Raw genomic sequence first — 22,679 nt, 5'->3', positions numbered from 1 at the left:
AAGATTACTGTAAGTGTTTGAAATAAAAAGTTACAATAACTTAGGCACAAAGGGTTAAGGGCATACTCCAATAAGAGAAAAAAAATGCCCATATATTAAAATCATTAAAAATACGTTTTAACATTGCTTATCTTTTAATAATTAATTTATTAATTTACAGGAAATACATTGATATTAAAGTACAATTTTATTCCTGTACCATTAGAAAATGTCGCTTACCATAGAGGCAGGGAAAGGGAAAAGCACTGTTTATAAGACTGTGAGTTTATATCTATAACAAAAGATTTAATCTTCTTCAAAGAGAATCTGAATATGTGATTTTTAATAGAAAATATACCATTTTAACTTTGGTTATTATACAATATGGAATTTAATAATTTTGTCCACCAATTTCTATTTAATATTTACCTGACTTCAGAGGCACGGTGACATATATAAACATAAGAAATACAATGTGGATTTTATAGGCAGGATCCATCCTACTGTGCTTCTAAAATGACTCACAGAGAATATACTGAACAGTATCACAGATAAGTGCAAACAGTGTAAAAAAGCTTATTATGGAAAAGTTGCCCAAAAGTCCTATTTTTTTTTCTTATCCATCTTATAATTCAGCATCCATCATTATATTCGTTCTCTGGAAAATATACTTGGCTACCTTAACCACCCCCTCCCCCATGTCTGCTACTTTTGCAAAACCTTAGCCAGGGTAAAAACCTCACTACTGAATGTGACCAAGGGAAAACACAACTAAGGAGATTTATCTTACTTAAAATTGATGATCACAAGTTTCAAGTGGGAATACATTGTTCTCTTTCAATCATACAAGATATCTTCAAATATATATTCATATATTTATATCCTCACCTTATATATTTAATATATGTTAAATATATTAAATAAATATAATAAATAACATATATTAAATATATTAAATAATATATATTAAATATATTAAAGGATATATAGATATCCTTTCTTTTCTATTCAGGCACTCCTCCACAATCCTTGACTCAGCTATTGAGTTTGTTTCCAGTTTATTGAGGAAAAACAGTAATCAGAAAACATCTCTATAAACTTTGATTTTTAAGATTTTTTTCCATTTCTGTGAAAAATGTTGTTGGCATTTTGATAGGGATTATATTGAATCTCTAGATTGCCTTGTAGGTTTTAGTATATAGATCTTTCACCTCCTTGATTAAATTTATTCCTGAGCATTTTATTACTTTTGATTCCATTGTAAGTGGAATTGTTTTCTTAATTCTTATTACATTTGCTGTTAGCACATAAAACATAGATAATTTTCATATGTTAGCTTTGTATCTTGCAACTTCATTATATTTATTAATTAGTTCTAAATGTTGTTTTCCCTTTTGGATTTTGTATACATAAGATTATGTTCTCTGTGAACAGAGGTAATTTTACTTCTTTATTTTATATTTGGATGTCCTTTCTTTTTCTGGCCTATTTGCTCTGGCTAGGACTTCTAGTACTATGTTGAATATAAGTGGTAAGAATGAGCACCCCGGTCTTGTTTCTGCTCTAAGAAGAAAAGCTTTCAATGTTTTACCATTGAATACAATCTTAGCTGTGAGTTTTTCAGATGTGGCCATTATTATGTGAAGGTAAATTCCTTCTATACCTAGTTTTTTGAGAGTACTTTCATGAAAACCTGTTAGATTTTGTCAAATGCCTATTGTGTAACTATTGAGATGCTCATGTGATTTTTATTCTTAATCTATTAATGTGATGTATCTCATTAATTTGAGTATGTAAAACATCCTTGCATCAAATAAATAAATCTCATTTAGTAATAGTGTATGATCCTTTTAATGTGTGGCTGATTTTAATTAGGTAGTATTTTATTGAAGATTTGTTCATCTATGATAAACAGGGACATTGCTCTGCAGTTTTTTGTTTTTTTTTTTTCTTATAATGTCTTTGTTTGGCTTTGGTATCAGAATTAAGATTCATATAGAACCACAAAATATCTCAAATTGACGAAGCAATCTTGAGAAAAAAGTACAAAGTTGGAGGCATCATACTATTGGATTTCAAAATATATTACAAAGTTATAGTAGTTAAAACAGTATGGTATTGGTATAAAAACAGACATAATGGAAGAGACTAGAGACCCTATTAATAATCCCACAGATACATAGATATTTATCTTCCACCAAGGTGCCTGACAGAATACACAATAGGGAAAAATAGTCTCTTCAAAAAAATGTTGAGAGAATGAATATCTACATGCAGAATAATAGAATTTTTTTTTTTTTAACTTACACCATACACAAAAATCAACTCAAAATCGGTTAAATACTTAAACATAAAACTTGAAATTGTAAATATCCTAAAATAAAACATGGAAAAATCTTTATGACATTGGTGTTGGCAGTGATTTCTTGAATATAATACCAAAAGCGCAAGAAACAAAAGTAAAAATTAGGCAAATGGGACTACATAAAACTGAAAAGCTTCTGCACAGCATAAGAAACTATTAGGCTGGGTGCCGTGGCTCACGCCTGTAATTCCAGCACTTTGGGAGGCCAAGGCAGGTGGATCACTTGAGGTTGGGAGTTCAACACCAGCCTGGCCAACAAGATGAAACCCCATCTCTACTAAAAATACAAAAATTAGCTGGGTTTGGTGGGGGATGCCTGTAATCCAAGCTACTCGGGAGGCTGGAGCAGGGGAATCACTTAAACCCAGGAGGTGGAAGTTGCCATGAGCCAAGATTGCACTACTGCACTGCACTACAGCCTGGGCGATGGAGCAAGACTCCAAAAATAAATAAATAAATAAATAAATAAATAAATAAATAAATAAAGGGAGGGAAGGGGGGAGGGAAGGGGGAGAGAAGGGGGGGGGGGAAGGGAGGGGGGGGGGAGGGAGAAACTATTAATAGTTTCACTATTAATAGTGAAAAGGTAACCTGTAACCTGGTTGAAATGGAGACAAATATTTGTAAGCCATATATCTGATAAGGGGTTAATATCTAAAATATGCAAGGAACTCCTACAACTCAACAGAAAGAAAAAAGGACCTGATTTTGAAATGGGCAAATGATTTTGATTGACATTTTAAAAAAATACATAGATGTCCCAAAAATATTTGAAAAGATGTTTAATGTCAGTAATCATTAGAAAAATTCATATCAAAACCACAATTAAATATGTCTTCACAACTATTAGGATGTCTATTATTAAAAAAATAGATATATCTATCTGTAGAAAATTATATAGAGATAGATATGATCTACTCATTGGTTGTTTCCAGTTACTACCTATTAAAAAATATGAGTATTTGCTACAGGTTTTTATGTGAACATAGTTTTTATTTTTCCAGGGTAAATACCCAGCAGTAGGGTTGAAGAATCATATGGCAATTACCTTTTAAGTTTTAAAAGATACTGTTCAACTGTTTTTAAGAGTGGCTATACCATTTTGTGTTCCCAGTGCATCCTCATCAGCACTTGGTGTTAATATTATTTTTCAGTTAGCCTTTCTTATGTGTGGAAGTATCAAATAGTTGCTACAATTTGCATGTTACTAATGGGCGATGATGTAGAGCATTTTAAAAGCATTTGTCATATACATATCATCTTTAATAAACTTTCTGTTCTTTTGCCCATTTTCAAATTCGATTATCTGATTTCATATAATTGAGTATAGTGAATTCTTTACATATTTAAGTTAAAAACATTTTGTCAAATATGTGGTTTGCACATATAATTTTTATATTTTGTGGCTTGCATTTTTATTTGCTTAAGAGTTTCTTTCACAGAGCAGGTTTTTGGATTTTTACCAAATTTATTTTACTGACTTTTTTCTTTTATAGATCATGTTTTTTTTGTCATGTCTAAGAACATTTTAACCACACAGTAAAAATATTTTCTACATATTTGTATGTAGAAGTTTCATTTTACATTTAGATACATGATCCATTTTACATAAATTTTTGTATGAAGCGTGAGTTAGTTTCAGGTTTAATGTTGTCTACTGATATTTAATAATTCCTACATCATTTGTTAAAAAGACTATCCTTCCTCTTTTGCATTGCTTTTGCCCTTTTATTTAAAAAATTAGTTGACTATACTTGAGTGGATCTATTTTATTCATTGATTCTCTAATGTGTTCCGTTGATCACCGTGTCTATCCGTCCACCAATGATATACTTTCCTGATAATTGTAGGTTTATAATAAAGAGGTCTTAGAATCAGATAGTGGAGTTCCTTCACCTTCATTTTTCTTTTACAAATTGTTTTACTATTCTAGTTTATTTGCCTTTCTATATACATTTTAAAATTGGCTTGTCTATAGCTACAAAAATATCCTACTGAGATTTCATATGACATGCGATAAACCTATAGATCAATTTGGGGAGAATTAACATCCTCCCTATGCTAAGTTTACTGATTTATGACCATGGCATATTTCTTTATTTATTATGGTCTTCTTTTATTTTTCATCAAAATTTATAGTTTTCAGTATGCATATTCTGTATGCTGTTTAATATCCTGTATATGCTTTGATATACCTAAGTAGCTTTTTGGGGTATTATAAATGTTACTGTATATTTAGTGTTTGTTTCTGATTATTCATTTCTATTGTGCAAAAATACAGTTCTTTATGTGTGTTGACCTCGTATTCTATAACCTTGATAAATTCAATATTTAGTTCTAGGAAACATTTGGAAACTCCTTGATATTTTCTGCATACACAATCATGTAATCTGCAAATAGGCTCAGTTATAGTTGCCTGTATTTTATTTTCCAGTCTTATTTCACTGGCTAGGACTTCTGGTACTATGCTGAATAGAAATAGTGTGTGCATTATGCATTCTTCTTAATCTTAGAGTGGAAGATTTTAGTCTTTAATCATTAAATATGATTTTAGCTATGGGTATATTGTAGAAGTACTTTATTAGGTTAAGGATGGTACTATTCCTACTTTTCTGAGCTTTTTAAAATAATTATTAGGTGTTGATTTTTGTCAAATAATTTTTTGTGTCTATTAATGTATCATGAGGATTTTTTATACTTTAGATTTTCAGTATGATGGATTATAGTGCTTTGTTTTCAAATGGTGATTTTCAAATCCATCTTGTATTTCTGGAATGAAACTCCTTTGACTATGATATAATATTATTTTTATATATTATAGAATTCTGTTAGAGTTTTTGAGAATACTTGCATTTATGTTCATGAGAGACATTTTTAAGAGTTTTCATGTTTTGTATTGTCTTCATCTGTTTTTGGTAATGAGGAAATTCTGGAATCATAATATGACTAAGAGATATTTCTTTCTATTCTGTTTCCTCAAATAAATTGTGTAGAATTGAGGTTGTTTCTTGTTTAAATTTTTGGCAGAACTTACTAATAAAACCAACTATGTTTGGAAATTTATTTTTGAAAAACCAACTGGAAAATTGTTTTTAATACTTATATCCAATTTAGGTTATATCTTCTTGGATGAGCTTTGGTAACATCATTATTTTGAGTAATTGGTCCAATTTATCTAAGTTGTTGAAATTGTATGAATTGTTCATAGTTTTTTCTTGTTATATTTTAATATCTATAGTGATATTTTCTTTTTGCTGGTATTGCTTTGTGTCTCTTCTTTTTTCTTTGACAATCTTCTAGAAATTTTTATTCATATTTAAAAAAAGCAGATTTAGTTTCATTGATTTTCTCTCTATATATTCTTTTTGGGTTTTCAGTTTTATTGTTTTTCTCTTTTCCTTATTATTTCTTTTTCTATTATTTATTTCCTCTTTGCTTTGAGTTAATGTTTCTATTTTTCTAGGCTCTTTAGGTGGAAGCTTACAGCATTATTTGGAAAGTATTCTTTCTTTTTAAAGACATAGAAGCATTTAGTGTATACATATACTTCTATGCTTTATTTTAGTTGCATATCTCCTATTTTAAATATTGTATTACAATTTTAATTAGTAAAATTTATTTTCTTTTGACACATGCATCACTTAGAGGTATACTGTCTACTGCTTGTGGATTTGTCTCTGTTTTTGTTACTGCCTTGTACTTTAATTCCAGTTGATCAGTGCTTATTGCACTTTGCACGATTTTGATTTTTTAAAATGTGTTAGATTGGTTTACAAAAGAGTGTCCCATATCTTGGTTAATATTCTACTTATGCTTGAAAAAAATGCATATTCTGCTGCTGTCTAACAGAATGTTTCCAAAAATCTTAATGAGATTTTTTGACCGATAAAGTTGTTCAGTTATTTTATATCCTCTCATTTTTTAATCCAGTTGCTCTATTGATTACTGAGAGCCCCAGTTTTCTCTGTTTGTTCATTTGTTTCCAATTTGCCGTCTTTCTATTTGTTACTGTAAAATTTTTATAATTATTTTAATGTATCTCTTTAAATATTTTTTTTTTTCAGTGAAAGAAAGTGAGGCATTTATTGCAGGGCGCCAAGCAAGGAGAATTGTGCAGTTCATCCTGAAGACCCAAACTCCCCGGTGACTTACAGGTAAGGCTTTTTTGAATTAATTTTCATTTTTAATTTTTTTTATTTCCATGTTTTTGGGGAACAGTTGGCATTTGATTACATGAGTAAGTTTTTTAGTGGTAATTTGTGAGATTTTGGTGCACTCATCACTGGAGCAGTATACAGTGAACCCATTGTGTAGCCTTTTATCCCTCACCCACTTCCTGCCCTTTCCCTGGAGTCCCCAAAGTCCACTGTATCATTCTATGTCTTTGTATCCTCGTGGCTTAGCTCCCACATGTGGGTGAGAACATAGTGATATTTGGTTTTCCATTCCTGAGGTGCTTCATTAGAATAACAGTCTCCAATCCTATCCAGGTTGCTGTGAATGCCATTAATTCATTCTATACACACACACACACACACACACAGACACACACATATATATATACTGTATATATATCTCACAGTTTCTTTATCCACTTGATTGATGAGCATTTGGGCTGGTTCCACATTTTTGCAAATGTGAATTCTGCTGCTATAAATGTGTATGCAAGTATGTTTTTTGTGTAATGACTTATTTTCCTTTGGGTAGATACCCAGTAGTGAAATTGCTTGATAGAATGGTAGTTCTACTTTTAGTTCCTTAAAGAATCTCCATACTGTTTTCCATAGTGGCTGTACTAGTTTACATTCCCACCAGCAGTGTAAAAGTGTTCCCTTTTCACCATATCCATGCCAACATTTATTATTTTTTATTTTTTAATTATGGCCATTCCTGCAGGAGTAAGGTGGTATCACATTGTGGTTTTGATTTGCATTTTGCTGACCATTAGTGGTGAGAATTTTTTCATATATTTGTTGGCTATTTGTATATCTTGTTTCGAGAACTGTCTATCCATGTCCTTAGTCCACTTTTTGATGGGATTATTTTTTTCTTGCTAATTTATTTGAGTTTGTTGTATATTCTGGATATTAGTCTTTTGGTGGATGTATAGATTGTGAAGATTTTCTCCCACTCTGTTGTTCGTGTGTTTAATCTGCTGTTTCTTTTTCTGGGCAAAAGTTTTAAGTGACACTATTTCATGAGATAGAGAAATAGGGAATTCTCCCTAAATCATTCTATGAAGCCAGTATCACCTTAATATCCAAACCAAGAAAGGATATAATGAAAAAAGAAAACTACAGACCAATATCCCTGATGAACATAGATACAAAAATCTTAACAAAATACTAGCCATCTAAATCCAGTAGCATATCAAAAAGATAATCCACCATAATCAAGTGGGGTTCATACCAGAGATGTAGGAATGGCTTAACATACACAAGTCAATAAATGTGAAATACCACATAAACGTAATTAAAAACAAAAATCACATGATCATCTCAATAGATGCATAAAAATCATTTGACAATATCCAGCATTCATTTATGATTAAAATCCTCAGCAAAATTGGCATACAAGTGACATACCTCAGTGTAATTAAAGCCATCTATAATACAACAAACATAATACTGAACAGGGAAACGTTGAAAGCATTTCTTCTAAGAACTGGAACAAGACAAGGAACACCCAATTTTACCACTTCTATTCAACATGATACTGGAAGTCCTAGCTAGAGCAAGCAGAAAAGAGAAAAAAATGAAGGGTATCCAAATCAGTAAAGGGAAAGTCAAACTGTCACTGTTTGTTGATGATATGATTGTACACCTAGAAAACTGTAAAGACTCCCCCAAAAAACTCCTAGCTGATAAATGAATCCAACAATGTTTCAGGACACAAAATTAATGTACACAAATCAGTAGCACTCCTGTAGACCAACAGTGACCACTTTGGCTGTTGAGAATCAAATCAATAACTCAACCGCTTTTTACAATAGCTGCAAAAAAATAAAATACATAGGAATATAACTAACCAAGGAGGTGAAAGACCTCTAGAAGGAAACCTACAAGACACTGATGACAGAAATTATAGATGACACAAACAAATGGAAACACATTCCATACTCAGGGATGGATGGAATCAATATTGTGAAAATGATCATACTGCAAAAAGAAATTTATAAATTCTATGCAATTCCCATCAAAATACCACCATCATTTGTCACAAAACCAGAAAAAATAATTCTAAAATTCATATGGAGCCAAAAAAGAGCTCGCATAGCCAAAGCAAGACTAAGCAAAAAGAGCAAATCTGGAATCATCACATTACCTGATTTCAAACTATACTATAAGATCACAGTCACCAAAATAGCATAGTATTGATACAAAATTAGCCACATAGACCAATGAAACAGAATAGAGCACCCAGAAACATACCCAAATACTTACAGATGACTGATCTTCAACAAAGCAGACAAATACATAAAGTGGGGAAAGGATAACCTGCTCAACAAATGGTGCTAGGATAATTGTCAAGCTACATGTAGGAGAATGAAACTGAGTCCTCATCTCTCAGCTTATACCAAAATCAACTACAGATGGATTAAGGACTTAAATCTAAGACCAAAATCCATAAAAATTCTAGAAGATAACATCGCAAAAACCCTTCTAGATATTGGCTTATGAAAAGACTTCATGACCAAGACCCCAAAAACAAATGCAATAAAAACAGAGAAAAATAGGTGGGATTTAATTAAACTAAAGAGCATTTGTATAAAATTTTAATAGTTACTCTAGGACAGAGGTTCTCAACCAAGGAAAATCCCCCCATCCCTTCAAGAGACATTTGATAATATTTGGAGATATTTTTCATTTGTAACTGGGAAGTGGGGTGCTAATGACATCTGTCTGGTTGTTAGAGGCCAGACATATTGCCAGAAGCCTTAAAATGTGCAGAACAGTTCTACACAACAGTTAAATACTATCAATACTTCACCACTTCGAATAGAATGTAAGCACTTTACCATAATGATTCTCTCCCTTTATGATATGATTTTCTTAGGTGTATTTTCTGTACATACATTTGAACCAAATCAACTAATTTTGTCTGTTGTTCAGCTTGGAAACTTCTTATGAATATGTCTTCACATCAACTGATTTGCTCCTCTGTCATCTCCATTTTGCTATTATGCCATTCACGGAGTTCTGTAATTTGGTTTTCATATATTTTTATTTCTGAATTCCCAGTTTGTTCTTCATTATATACTTTTTTCTGAAAATGTTTATTTATCATTGGTTTCAAGGATGATTGCCATTGCTTGTTGGAATATTTTATAATAGCTGCTTGTATTTCCAACATCTAAATCATTTTTGATTGCTTTTCTTATTCTATGTGAGATTTTTCTTATTCTCAGCAAGACCAACTTTGGATTGTATCTTGGACATTTTGAGTATTGTCATGAGACTGTTTCCTAACCAAATTTTTCTATTTCAGCAGTCAGTCAACTTGTTTCGATTCAGAACACTTGTCCTGGCCTAATTTGTGGAATTGTGGATAAAACGTCAATTTTGTTTTCAAAGTCCTTGTTGTACTATTCTGATCGGTCCTGCTTATGTGCTATCCATAGGTCATTCAGAAACCTGAGTGGTATTCCACAATGTAGATCATTTCTTAAGGAACTGCTGTTTTGATTCTGCTCTGTTTCACACATAGACTGCCAAGGGTGTTTCATGCATTTATAATGCTGATTTAAAGAATATCTTCACCTTTCTTCCTTTCTTCTCTTTTTAATTCTCCCTCTTGTTCCTAAATGGGAAGGATAAAAGTATAACCTTCTTGCTTTAATTTATTTGCTTACTGTGGGATGGATTAATTGACAGGGCCCCATCCCACAGTCTCTGTGTTCACTGTACCTCATGGGGTAGGAAAGGGATGTAGCTTATTTGAGGTCATTTTCTTACTTCAGAGTGGGAATGGTCGTCAGAGCTGGAGAACTCACACTCAGTGTTGACAGGGACAGGCACTGCCTCTGTTTGCGTTAGCACAGGGCAGGGATGTTTGACAGTGTATCATTTTTTTGAGTCTAAAAGCAGCATTTGATTCTGTTGAACAATTTCTACTTCTTGAAATACTTTCTTTACTTACTTTATACCCTCTAGTCTTTTTTGTTTCTCCCTCTACGTACTTCATCTTTGTTGTTTTCTCTTCATTGGCCTGATCTCTAAATATAGAAATGCACTCTCTCTCTCTGTGGGCCTCTTCTCTTTTCTGTCTTTACTCATATACTTGGCAATAGTATCTTACAACCACATCAACACTAATGATTGCCATATCTTTGTCTTCAACTAGGACCTTCCCTTGAACATAAGAATCATTCACCGACTTGCCACTGGACCTACCTGTCTGGTAGTAAATTATAAAATATACCATTATCTACATATATCTTATGCATTCATGACATACCTTTTTCTTAACTTTTTGATATTTCTAGGCTATGCAGTTATCCATGAGTTTTTAAAATTTGTCACAAACCTCCAAAAATTTTTCAGTATAATTATTATTATTATTTTTTAATTTATTTATTATTATTATACTTTAAGTTGTAGGGTACATGTGCATAACATGCAGGTTTGTTACATATGTATACTTGTGCCATGTTAGTCTGCTGCACCCATCAACTCGTCTTTTACATAAGGTATAACTCCCAATGCAATCCCTCCCCCCTCCCCCCTCCCCATGATAGGCCCCGGTGTGGACCTATGCAATTCAAATTTTTGTTGTTCAAAGGTCAACTGCAAATTGGAGTACAAGGATATCACTGTCTACTGAGGAAAGACATTAAAGTCTAATGAATGCCTTCTGTCTATCAAGCACTGTCCTAGAAGTTTTTCTATATCTTAAATAATTTTCCACTAGAATCAAGGTAGGACTTGAACCCAAATCTTTTCATCCCAAGTTTGAATTATTGGTTTTTTTTTTTCCATTCCAAATTGCCTTTAACTCAGATACTGAATTAAACTCTTGCTTTATGCTGCAAAACAATTTTGCTAATTTATGCCATCCCTTAGTGTTCATCAAAATGACCTCTTTTTCATCATTTTAAAAGACAAGGTTGATAAAGTGACTCCTGATGTTGATAATGAGGGCTGTAAAGAGTAGTGACTTTGGCATTCTGTACTGTATTGATTGTGCAAACAGCCACGTTCACCTGGGAACTGACATCTGCAGGCCATTTCTCTCCCTCCCCTTGGGCAGTCCACTAATTTGAAGCCTCAAAGATTTCTGACCCTTGCTGTGCTTGATTAATGTGACAGTTGCTGAAAATCGCTTAATCACTCCAATGCCATTATGGGATAAACATTCTTTGCATTCAGCAGAAATACCTATGTTTTAAGGTGCTAACTGGTCAGATGGTTGTACTGAATTAAAAAGTATAAACTAATCTTAAATAAAAATTTTATTCAGAAAAGAGTAATATATAAAACACATCCCCAAATGTGCACATTTCAATCTTATCCTCAGTGATTTTGAAGTGAAGTGCTCATGACTCCCTTAGTTTCGTTCTTTGTGTTCAGATTTTGTGTCTATTACATTTTTCTTTCTATTACTTTTAGTTTTTAATTATCCTTCCTTGCAAATTTTTTTTCTAAATTATCTTCTGTTAGGAAAGTAACACAATTTCTCCTTTTAAAACACATTGTCTATCCAAGAACAAATAATCTAAAATGAAATATTGTTAACTATCTCTGCCATTTTTCTATCTTCCATCCTACAAATTCTCATAGACAATCATACCCTGCTGACAGGTCATTCCTAATATCCCATCCCGATCACCCTACCTAGAAAAGCTTTAGATGGATAAAAGTAAGGACTTCTAAAAATTATTGAGTCCTTCATATGTGACATATATTAACTTATTTTATCGTCAGAAGAGTCCTATCATGTAGATATTCATTTTCTTCAAGTCTGCAGACGAGAAAACAGTGGACACTCACTATAAAACCTGTCTCAACAGGATGTGGTCAACTAGCTATTGTCGCAGTGGGAAACTGGGCTCTTGTTCCTTCTCCCCTCTCTGTGTTAAAATAGAAGCATTTTTAAATCCCCAAATTCAACTCCCACATGCAAATGTAATACTGCAATTTAATACTGCATGTTTTAAAGTCAAACCTGGAGTCCTTGCACTCTCCTTATGGCCTTGTTAATTTTGGGCAATCCTCCAGTCCTTACTTCTCTATCTCTAAAATGGGTACGGTAACATCTATTACATTGATGTTGTGAGACTAGTTGACATACTGAATGTAAAACTCCTGGGAAAGCATCTGTCCTATATGAAATATTAATTAAAATGTCTGTCTGCATGTAAATGTCACAAGTGTTCTTTGAAATTGGTCCTTATTGAAAATGTCAATCTATAGTATTCCACATTTTCAATAGAGCAACGATATTGATTCAACTACTTGTAAGAACACAGACGATCTTGAATTTAACTGAAGACACTATAATATTATAACAGACCAGAATTTAAAAAGATTTTCAGGATGAGGAGAGTATTTGTACTTTGTTTAGAAATCTGTGATTATGTTGCTTGGGACCAAGAAGTGACAAGAATATTAAAAGGGATGTCAAATAGTTGAGATGATGTGTCAAAAAGAAAAACCTATTTAATTCTTCTAGATTGGCTGTTCACTTAGGCAGTAATGGAATAAAACCTCAAGCATTAAAGGGATAGAAAAGGCCTTAGAGATCACTTGGGTCAGTAGTTTTTAGACCTTTTCTGTTTTATCCAATTTAAATCATATGAAAGTTCAAAAACAAAATAGCTAAAAGCAAAGCTATTCTATTAAAATACAGGCCCCACTTGCCCTTGTTTGTCCCCTTGTCTCCTTGAAACTTTAAAAGCACATTGTTAGAGGTGTTTTCAAGAAAGCTCAAAGAATCCTTATTGCTTTAAAAAACTGTGATCTGGTGCAAGCCTCTATGTTAGATGTGGGAATGAATCCTGAGTCTGGTGGTAGAGCAGGCATGCAAAGGGCACTAGTCCTCCTGGCTCTGTTCATTAGCCATGCGAGGTACTTCGATGCTTCTCTATTTCCTTCTGCTCCTACAGCATTCATTAAGTCATTCGGTGTGAATATTCTGGCCATATGAAGGTTAGCGATATCGTGAGAAAATCAAATCAAAGAACTTGCAAGTTGGGAAAGTGAAAGTGAATGAGGGAGGGAGAAGCTTTAAAAATTATTTCTGTGCACAGAGTTTAAGTCAGTTCGATTCATGATGAGGATTTTGTTTTTGTACATCAAGCATCTCTGCACATTTCTTTATAGTTTTGTTCTTTTTAGTGCACAAATATATGAAACAATTATTGATATATTCCACACATAATTTTGTATTTGGACTTGTAAGAATTAGAAAATTATATCTTCAAACTAATATGTATGCTAATCTGTGTTCTCCCTATGTTAAAAACAATATTTTCTCTGAAGTAGCATTTTTTTGATCTTGTCATTTAACATTGAAAGTCATTCATGATTGAAGAACTCCATAATAGGAAAAATAGCAATGTTTCCTCAAATCCTACTGCTCATTTTGTACAAGTAAAAACTGCTAAAAGCCTTATTTTTCTGTGTATTCATGTATATAAGTGCCAAGCAACACTCTTTCTGTACACACATAGGTACACACAGTTGAAATCCTTGCCCCTTGAAAATCAATAGAAATGCAGATTTATTTCAGCCGGTTGCAGGGGCTCACATCTGTAATCCCAGCACTTCAGGAGGCTGAGGCAGGCAGACTGGAGACCAGTTTGGCCAACATGGTGAAACCCTGTCTCTCCTAAAAATACAAAAATTAGCCAGAGGTGGTGCACACTTCTAATCCGAGCTACTAGAGAGGCTGAGGCAGGAGAATCACGTGAACCTGGAAGGTGAAGTGCAGTGAGCTGAGATTGCACCACAGTATTTCAACCTGAGAGACAAATAAATAAATAAATAAATAAATAAATAAATAAATAAATAAATAAAATGCTTATGTATTTTGAAAGATTGCTGCTGTCAGCAAGCAAAATCATTACAGGAAATTTGAGATAATTTATTTGAGCATAGATTAGTTTTTTCTGTTTATCAACATTGGGAGGAATAATATTAATATATGTAACATATCGTAGTGATTTCACCCAGTTTGGGAAGTGCTAATGGATGTACAATGTACCACAAGTAGGCTATAACATAATTCGTAAGATAAATTCAGGGGAGTATCTTTTATATAAAGGTAACACTAACTTCATGGAATGAATTGGGAAGTATTCTGTCCTTTTCAAATTTTGGAAAACATTATTAGAATTGATGTTTTTTTAAATTAAATATTTGGAAGCATTCATCATTGAAGCTATTAAGTTTGTGTGTGGGGGGTGTGGGTGGGTGCTGGAGGAGATTTTAAACTATAAATTGGGTTCATATAATAGGTATAGGGATATTCAGATTTTCTCTTGAGTGATATTTGATTGTGTTTTCATGGAATTTTTTATTTCATCTAAACTGTCAGGTTTATTTGTGGTTGCTCAAAATATTCCTTTAATTTTATTTTAAAATAGGTGGAATTTGTAGTGCTGTCAAATATATGGGTAGAAATCGTTGGTGAATACATCTTGGCCTAGTGCTTTCGTTTTTGAAGAGTTATTTATTATTTATTCAATTTCTTTATCAGAGATGGACCTATGACAATTATCTTTTAACAAAATTTAAAAAATACATTTACCCTTGTGGTTACCAATTTTATGGCTCTTCATTCCTTTGTGGCAACCCATATTTCAAATTTGTACTATTTTCATTCTTAATGAAGGGCTTCTGATAATATTTCTTGTAATGTCAATCTGGTAGTAATACTATTTTTTCGTTTTTTGTGTATCCCAGATGTTTTCATTTGTCTGTTTTCTTAGTATTTGTTATTAGATTTTAGACTGAGAATATTTTTCTCTCACTACATTAAAGCTATTTCTCCACTTTCTTTTTGCTTTTTTCCCAAATGAAAAATTTACTGTCTTCCTTACCTTAGTTTCTCTGAATATAATGTTTCTCTTTCTCTAGATGTTTTAAAGTATTTCTTTATCACTGATTTTGCACAATTGATCTTCATGTGCCTTCTTGTAGTTTTCTTCAGATTTCTTGTTTTGAGGAATCTTGTTTTGAGGAATCTTCTTTGTATTTTTCAAAATATAAGTGATATAATTACTTTTTCAAATTAATAGAATTACTTTTTCAAATATTTCATATTAGGGACTATCATTTTGTCAAATAAGTTTTTATGCCTTTGCCCTTCTTTTCTCCTTTGGGGACTTCTATCACACATATATTAGGCCACTTGAAGTTGCCCCACATTTTACCATTCTGTGGTCTCTTTCCTATTTTCATTTCTCAGTGCTAAATTTTGTTTCATTTACATTGCTATGTCTTTCCCAAGTTCACTAATCGTTCCTTTGGCAATGTCATATCTCTCATTAGCCCAATCCAGTGTAATTTGAATTTCACACATTGTTGGTCTGGTTTCCTGGATGTAGATTTGAGTCTTTTTTTATATGGTTCATGATGCTATATGAACATATGTACCCAAGTTATAGTAACTTATTTGATATCCTTTCTACTACTTTCCATTATCTGTGTCAATTTTGTGTCATACCTGATTGAGTGATGTTTTATCTTACCTAATGCTCTACTGCATTTAATGGTCATTTCTTTAGTTTTTTACCCCTGTATTTCTAGGCATTCAATAAGTTTGCAACTTGTGATTTTTCAATTAATTAATTTAGGTCTTTTTTTGGTATTTCAAATTTATACAATTCTACTCCATTCCCTCTGCTATAGTCTATTTCATATTCTTTCTATTCTCCCATCTGGAAACTACCACTAGAAATGTGTTGATCCTTTTCATGATTCTTTCTCTCTCCTTCCTAGTTCTCATCTATATTTCTATGACTTACTAATGCATACTTCCTCATTTCTAACAGCTAATTTTCTTCAGTTGTTAATCTTCTTCCTATGCTATTTATTTTTTAAAAATCAGTAGCTATATTTTTATTTCTAGATATCCATTTTGTTCTTTTTTTTTTTTTTTTGGTAAAGTTTTAAAGTTTTATTATCTTTTGGAATTCCTATCCCATTTCCTGTTTGGCCCATGGGTGGAATTTAAAATTTTCACAGGGGATGTTTTTATTTTTCTATACATATTACAGGGGAGAAAAAAATATATTTTCCCCATTCATCCTAGGTTTGTGACTAAGGCTTCTATAATGAAAGACATATTGTCAAGATAAAAGCATAGATGTTTATTTAATGTAAGTTTTATGTGATGAGGGAGCTGTCAAAAGGAAATGAAGACCCAAAGAAATGATTAAGTCCATATATTTTCACGCTAGGTTTGATGAAAAGGAAACTGTCATGGAGAAATATGATAGAATAAATGGGTATGATCTAATACTAACAAACGGGGGGAAAATGCAACATCTATTTGTTCAGATTATTTTCCATGTCCTTTCATCGGATAAGGATGCTCCTTTCTTTCAGATAGAAGGAAGACATTTCCTACATGAGAGTCTTATCACTTGCTTCAGGGGAAGATGAGAAAATCCTTCCATGGTTCTATGACCTGCTTCAGGTGAAAAGGATGAGGGAAGGTACAAACAATCTTCCTGCTTCTATAGTTTTCTCAAACTCCTTTAGTTTAAAATATTTTGGGATGGTGTGTTCTAAATCCCTCAACAGCTTAAAGAAAAACTCAATTCTGTAGTTTTTCTTTCCTTTACAAAGTATACATCGTTTCAAGCTTTGTGGTGCTATGAATGTTCTTACCTCTAGTTTCCATCTTGCTTGCCTTCAAGATGACAGCACTGTTCTTCATATTCTTAGACAAAAAAAAAATCAAGCACTCAGTCTGGTAAATATCTTTATCTGATGCCTAGCAAGGATCAGTAACGTTATCTTGAGTTCTTTGCTTTGTGATTCTCTCTCTCTCTCCGTGTCTGTGTGTGTGTGTGTATGTATTTTTTTAAAAAATACTTTCTTTTGCCATTTTTTTTGAAACTGGATATGTAGTTTTGTCATAGTTTGTTCACAGTTTTTATGAATATTTGGCTGGAGACTGATCCACACCAAGTCCATCTGCTAGGGTCCTCAGAATACTTTAGGTTTCTTACTGAATTTATTCCTCACAATGATCCTATGAATATAGCTTGATAGAGAAGTAAACTCAAGCTAGATATTTGATATTTTAACTGACTTAACCAGAATCACACAGCATTAGTGAATCTTACTGTTGCCCACACACCTGGGCAACAAACTTCACTCTTGTTGCCCAGGCAGGAGTGCCATGGCATGATCTTTTCTCACCACAACCTCCACCTCCCAGGTTCAAGCAATTCTCCTGCATCAGCCTCCCGAGTAGCTAGGATTACAGGCATGTGCCAACATGCCTGGCTAATTTTGTATTTTTAGTAGAGACTGGGTTTCTCCATGTTAGTCTGGCTGGTCTCAAACTCCCGACTTCAGGTGATCTACCTGCCTCGGCCTCCCAAAGTGCTGGGATTACAGGCGTGAGCCACTGAACCTGGCTGAATCTTTTAACCATGAATCAAGTTCAAGTCAATGGCCTCTACTGGCTTTTCACTTAGCCATTAATCTGTATAATTATAGCTTTAAGAAACAGGATATTTAGACATCTAAAAAAATGTTTTTATCTAAAGGGAGAAAATACCTCATCTATTTAACCTTAACTTGACAGTTAAGTCTCAGTCTATCCTGTTTTAACTAATTTTAGTTTCTTGGGTAATCTGTACCAATAATTGGGATTAGAGCGTGTTTGCTGTAAAGGAAATGAAGAAAGAACAGTGTTATAATATTAGATACTGGTATCTTAAATTCCAAGTATGGCTAATGGAGAACTTCCTCTCATAAAAATTCTTTAAGTTTAATTCCTGATGTACTAAAAAGTCAGACTATTTGATTTAGACTATGTGCTAAAATCTGACTCACTCATGGTCAGTTCTGGACATTGACTGTACTTCACTTATTAATCTTGCATTAAATACACTTCTTTTGAGATTTATTCTTCTTCTGATTCAGTTTGCTATTTCAGCACCAGTTTTGTCATTTGCATTTTAAAGAGTCAATGCTTAACTCTCTCCTGAGTTTACTCTTTTAACAGAAAAAGAGTCTGCTAGCTGATGAATAAGGTTAAATAGATAGATGTCATTTTAATTTTTTTATGATATTCTTATTCCAAAGAATACATTTCAGATTATTTTCTATAACCATTGACATTACTTCTGCAGTGTTCCACCTTGAATCCTGTAGAATTTTCCAGAGCTTTGGAAAATCATGTAAATTTTAGAAAGTCCCTCTGAACTTATGTAGAACTAAGCACTTATATATCTCTGATACACTCACCAATGACAAGTTTTCTGACCTGAAGTTCGTAGTCAAATTGAGTCTTACTCTTACATTCTTATCCTTTCCCAATTAATTTAGAAGATAACATGGTTTATTTCATAAACAAAAATGCCCTAATAAAGATAAAACTTTCTATTCTTAAAAGTTTAGCCTAAGTATTTTCTAATTCTCTTACAATTGCTAGAGTTGTATCATATACCACCTGCATAATTATTACTAAGAATGATTGTATCATTGATAGGCACTGAAGGATAAGATAAAGGAATTTTCCTTTATGACAAAAGTTATGGAAGCTATGGAGGTGGCTACACAAAATACATATTTGTCCATATACTTTTTGGCGGTATTCTCATAATTTCCTAATTTTAAATTTCCTGAAGTAGACTTTTTGTGTGTATGTAGTTAGGTGATATACATAGCGTTAAAGTTCTCTGTCTTTAAAACACAAGTGCCCTCCAGGAAAATTATATCAACAAATATTCTAAACAATATTCTATAATCACAATACCATAAATTATTTTATTATTACTTTCTAATCTTGTTCATAGATAAGGTTTTAGGTTCCCTAAAAATGCACTTACCTTTAAATTTCAACAATTCAAAAATGTATAGTAGACTCTTTTTTTCTTCCCATCATCTACTTTTCTGAACACATTGAATACAAATACATTATTGGAGAATTATTATTTTTCACTCTTTTTTTATTATACTTAAGTTATGGGATACATGTGCAGAACATGCAGATTTGTTACACAGATACTCATGTGCCATGGTGGTTTGCTGCACCCATCAACCTGTCATCTACATTAGGTATTTCTCCTAATGCTATCCCTCCCCTAGCCCCCAACCCCGACAGGCCCCAGTGTGAGATGCTCCCCTCCTTGTTTCGGTATGTTCTCATTGTTCAACTATCACTTATGAGTGAAAGTATGTGGTATTTGGTTTTCTGTTCCTGTGTTAGTTTGCTGAGAATGATGGTTTCCAGCTTCATCCATGTCCTTGCAAAGGACATGAACTCATCCTTTTTATGGCTGCATAGTATTCCATGGTGTATATGTGCCACGTTTTCTTTATCCAGTCTATCATTGATGGGCATTTGGGGTGGTTCCAAGTCTTTACTATTGTGAATAGTGCTGCAGTAAACATATTTGTGCATGTATCTTTATAGTACAATGATTTATAATCCTTTGGGTATATACCCAGTAATAAGATTGTTGGGTCAAATGGCGTTTCTAGTTCTAGATCCTTGAGTAATCACTGTCTTCCACAATGGTTGAAATTATTTATACTCCCTACAGTGTAAAATCATTCTTATTTCTCCAGATCCTCTCCAGCATCTGTTGTTTTCTGACTTTTTAATGATTGCCATTCTAACTGGTGTGAGATGGTATCTCATTGTGGTTTTAATTTGCATTTCTCTAATGACCAGTGATGATGAGCTTTTTGTCATGTTTGTTGGCTGCATAAATGTCTTCTTTTGAAAAGTGTCCGTTCATATCCTTTGCCCACTTTTTGAAGGGGTTGGTTTTTTTCTAGTAAATTTGTTTAAATTACACATAGATTCTGGATATTAGACCTTTGTCAGATGGGTAGATTGCAACAATGTTCTCCCATTCTGTAGGTTGCCTGTTCACTCTGATGGTAGTTTCTAAAATTAAAATAAAATAGAAGGCTTAAAAAGTTAACTAAATGTTGCATAATGTAGAAATAAAAGTGATATCAAAAAAGAAAGGGCCTAGTTGACAATCTAACACAGTATGTATAAAAAGACACCCAAAGACGCATCCTCACTTCAGGAAGATTTGAATGAATCAAAGAAGATAAAAGTGGACAGAGGAAGATGTAGTCATTTATATAAAAACAATAATCAGAATAAATAAATAATATCAATTACTTTAGAAATGTATTAAAATGCTTTTAACCTATACATTCATAAGTTATAAATTTATTAATCATATGTGTATTTAGAATAAGCATTTTCAAACAGAAAAATCACAGAAAAATTACCTCTTTTGTACCTTTCTATTAGGAAGTTGCTTGAAGTTGTGCTCCAGCAAAGTCAAAAGGTAAAAAAAAAAAAAATATACTGAAGTGTGAAATCTAAGTGACAGGTTTTTTAGAAAGAAAATGGATCCAACTTAAGAAATTAGAGAAATTCATATTGATATGTTAAGGGTTAACAGTATAAGCATATTATTTTGTATCATAACGGTACTACCAAGAAAAAAATATCAAAGTGATCTAAAAAAGTTATATGTTGACCTTTTATATTCAATGTGGGGAGCAGTTAGGATGGAGTGAGGGATGGATTTTTTTAAAATTAATCTCCCAGAATGATATAATTTTTAATATGTTCATGTATTACTTTTAACTTAATGAATTAAATCTCAAGAATAAACAATATTTAATACTTTAATTGAAAATATTTATTAATATAAATGTGCTCATAATAACAAATAGAAATGTACATCATGAGAATTCTTGATATCCTAAATCATAAACAAGTATATATGTTCATATATATAACATTTAGTAACTGTCTTATTTATCGATAAGCATAATCTTTTGAGGAACTCAAACAATTTGTTGATTGAATGTATAAATCTAATTCTCTGAGAACTACATGGAGTTTTAGCTTAATGAATGGCAATATTCCTGAAATGTTCTTAAAGAACAACATGCTTTCAAAAGTTCATGGGAACACATTGTGATCTGAGAAAAACAGTCATGGTTCCGTGGTAGATCTTTACCAAGGCACCAGAAATCTATGCTTTTGAGTTTCTGATGAAAGATTTTTTTTTTTTAGTAAAACCTATGTCATCACTCCCTACTTCTGCCCAAACTCTTTTCCACTCTTGTTTACCTGGTTTTTAAATTACCCTTTGAAAGCAGACAAAAATCAGAAATTTCCTCATTATGAGGCATAGATGGTGGCTTCATCCACACTGTCATTTAAACAATGGCAGAAAGTCCTACCTGCTTCTAAATATCGTCCCCCAACTAAGCATATGTGAATTTATATTTTAAAGAGAATAGTTTGAAAGTGAATAGCCATTTTAGGATGACATAGGTGGTACTTTAGTCACTTCACATTATTCCAAATGCAAAAATTTGTTCCTCAGATTAGGTTAGGCAGAGCACAGTCTGATTTGATCTAATGTACATAAAAGGTAAGTGATCAATAATGATTCTGTTGCCCAAAAATGAAGTCTAAGGAGGGCATCCAATTAAGATCAGATAGATAGATAGATAGATAGATAGATAGATAGATAGATAGATAGATAGAGAGACAAGAAAAGAGGGAGATATAAACATAAGAAATGCTAAATTTCAAATTTCTCCAGGGCTCTGACATTTGCCCAGGGACCAGGGATAGAACATTAAAAAGAAGAAGAAGAAGAAAAAAACAAACAAACAAAAAAAAACATTAACTGAAGTTTCCTAAAAATACTTGGAGAAAAGCAGTCCAAATGTTGATTTTTGGGAGGGATGTATTGCTTTGAGTTAAAAATCTCAGGATTCTTGGTTATTAGTACAGTGTTTCTATGAAATAGAGGTAAGTAAAATTAAACAAAACATCAAATTACAAGCCCTTCCCACATATAACTATACAGCTTGATGATTCACCGTGCTTTGATGGCATAAGTTCTGTGGAAGGTAAGATTGCAAGGGCATTAAGTGTTGAAGATGGGGAATTCTAGGGTGCTGTATATTAAATTTCTGGTTTTTTTTTTTTTTTTTTTTTTTTTTACCAGAGATTGAAACTCTATGGCAATGTTAAAAGTAAACTTGTTAGTGAGAGAAAAGCACTCATGTCATTTTGGTTTTTAAAAGAAAAATGTGATCCTAAACAAAATAAACATTTACTATCAAAAAGCTAATACATAATCAGCAGAATGAGT

At 32.6% G+C, this 22,679-nt stretch overlaps 1 long non-coding RNA gene across 1 annotated transcript in view; it reads left to right on the top strand.

Annotated features, from left to right (window-relative positions):
* Positions 1 to 22,679, top strand: part of LOC116274673 — a 322,273-nt gene that overhangs the window by 265,062 nt on the left and 34,532 nt on the right. Inside the window, exon 2 of the long non-coding RNA XR_004183446.1 lies at positions 6,409 to 6,498. This is a non-coding gene — a long non-coding RNA (uncharacterized LOC116274673). The remainder of the gene's footprint in view (positions 1 to 6,408; positions 6,499 to 22,679) is intronic.

This window comes from Papio anubis, chromosome 4, assembly GCF_008728515.1.
Source record: "Papio anubis isolate 15944 chromosome 4, Panubis1.0, whole genome shotgun sequence".
NCBI classification, from domain to species: domain Eukaryota; kingdom Metazoa; phylum Chordata; class Mammalia; order Primates; family Cercopithecidae; genus Papio; species Papio anubis.
The sequence above is the reverse complement of the archived record's forward strand: the minus strand, read 5'-3'. Positions and strand labels throughout refer to the sequence as shown.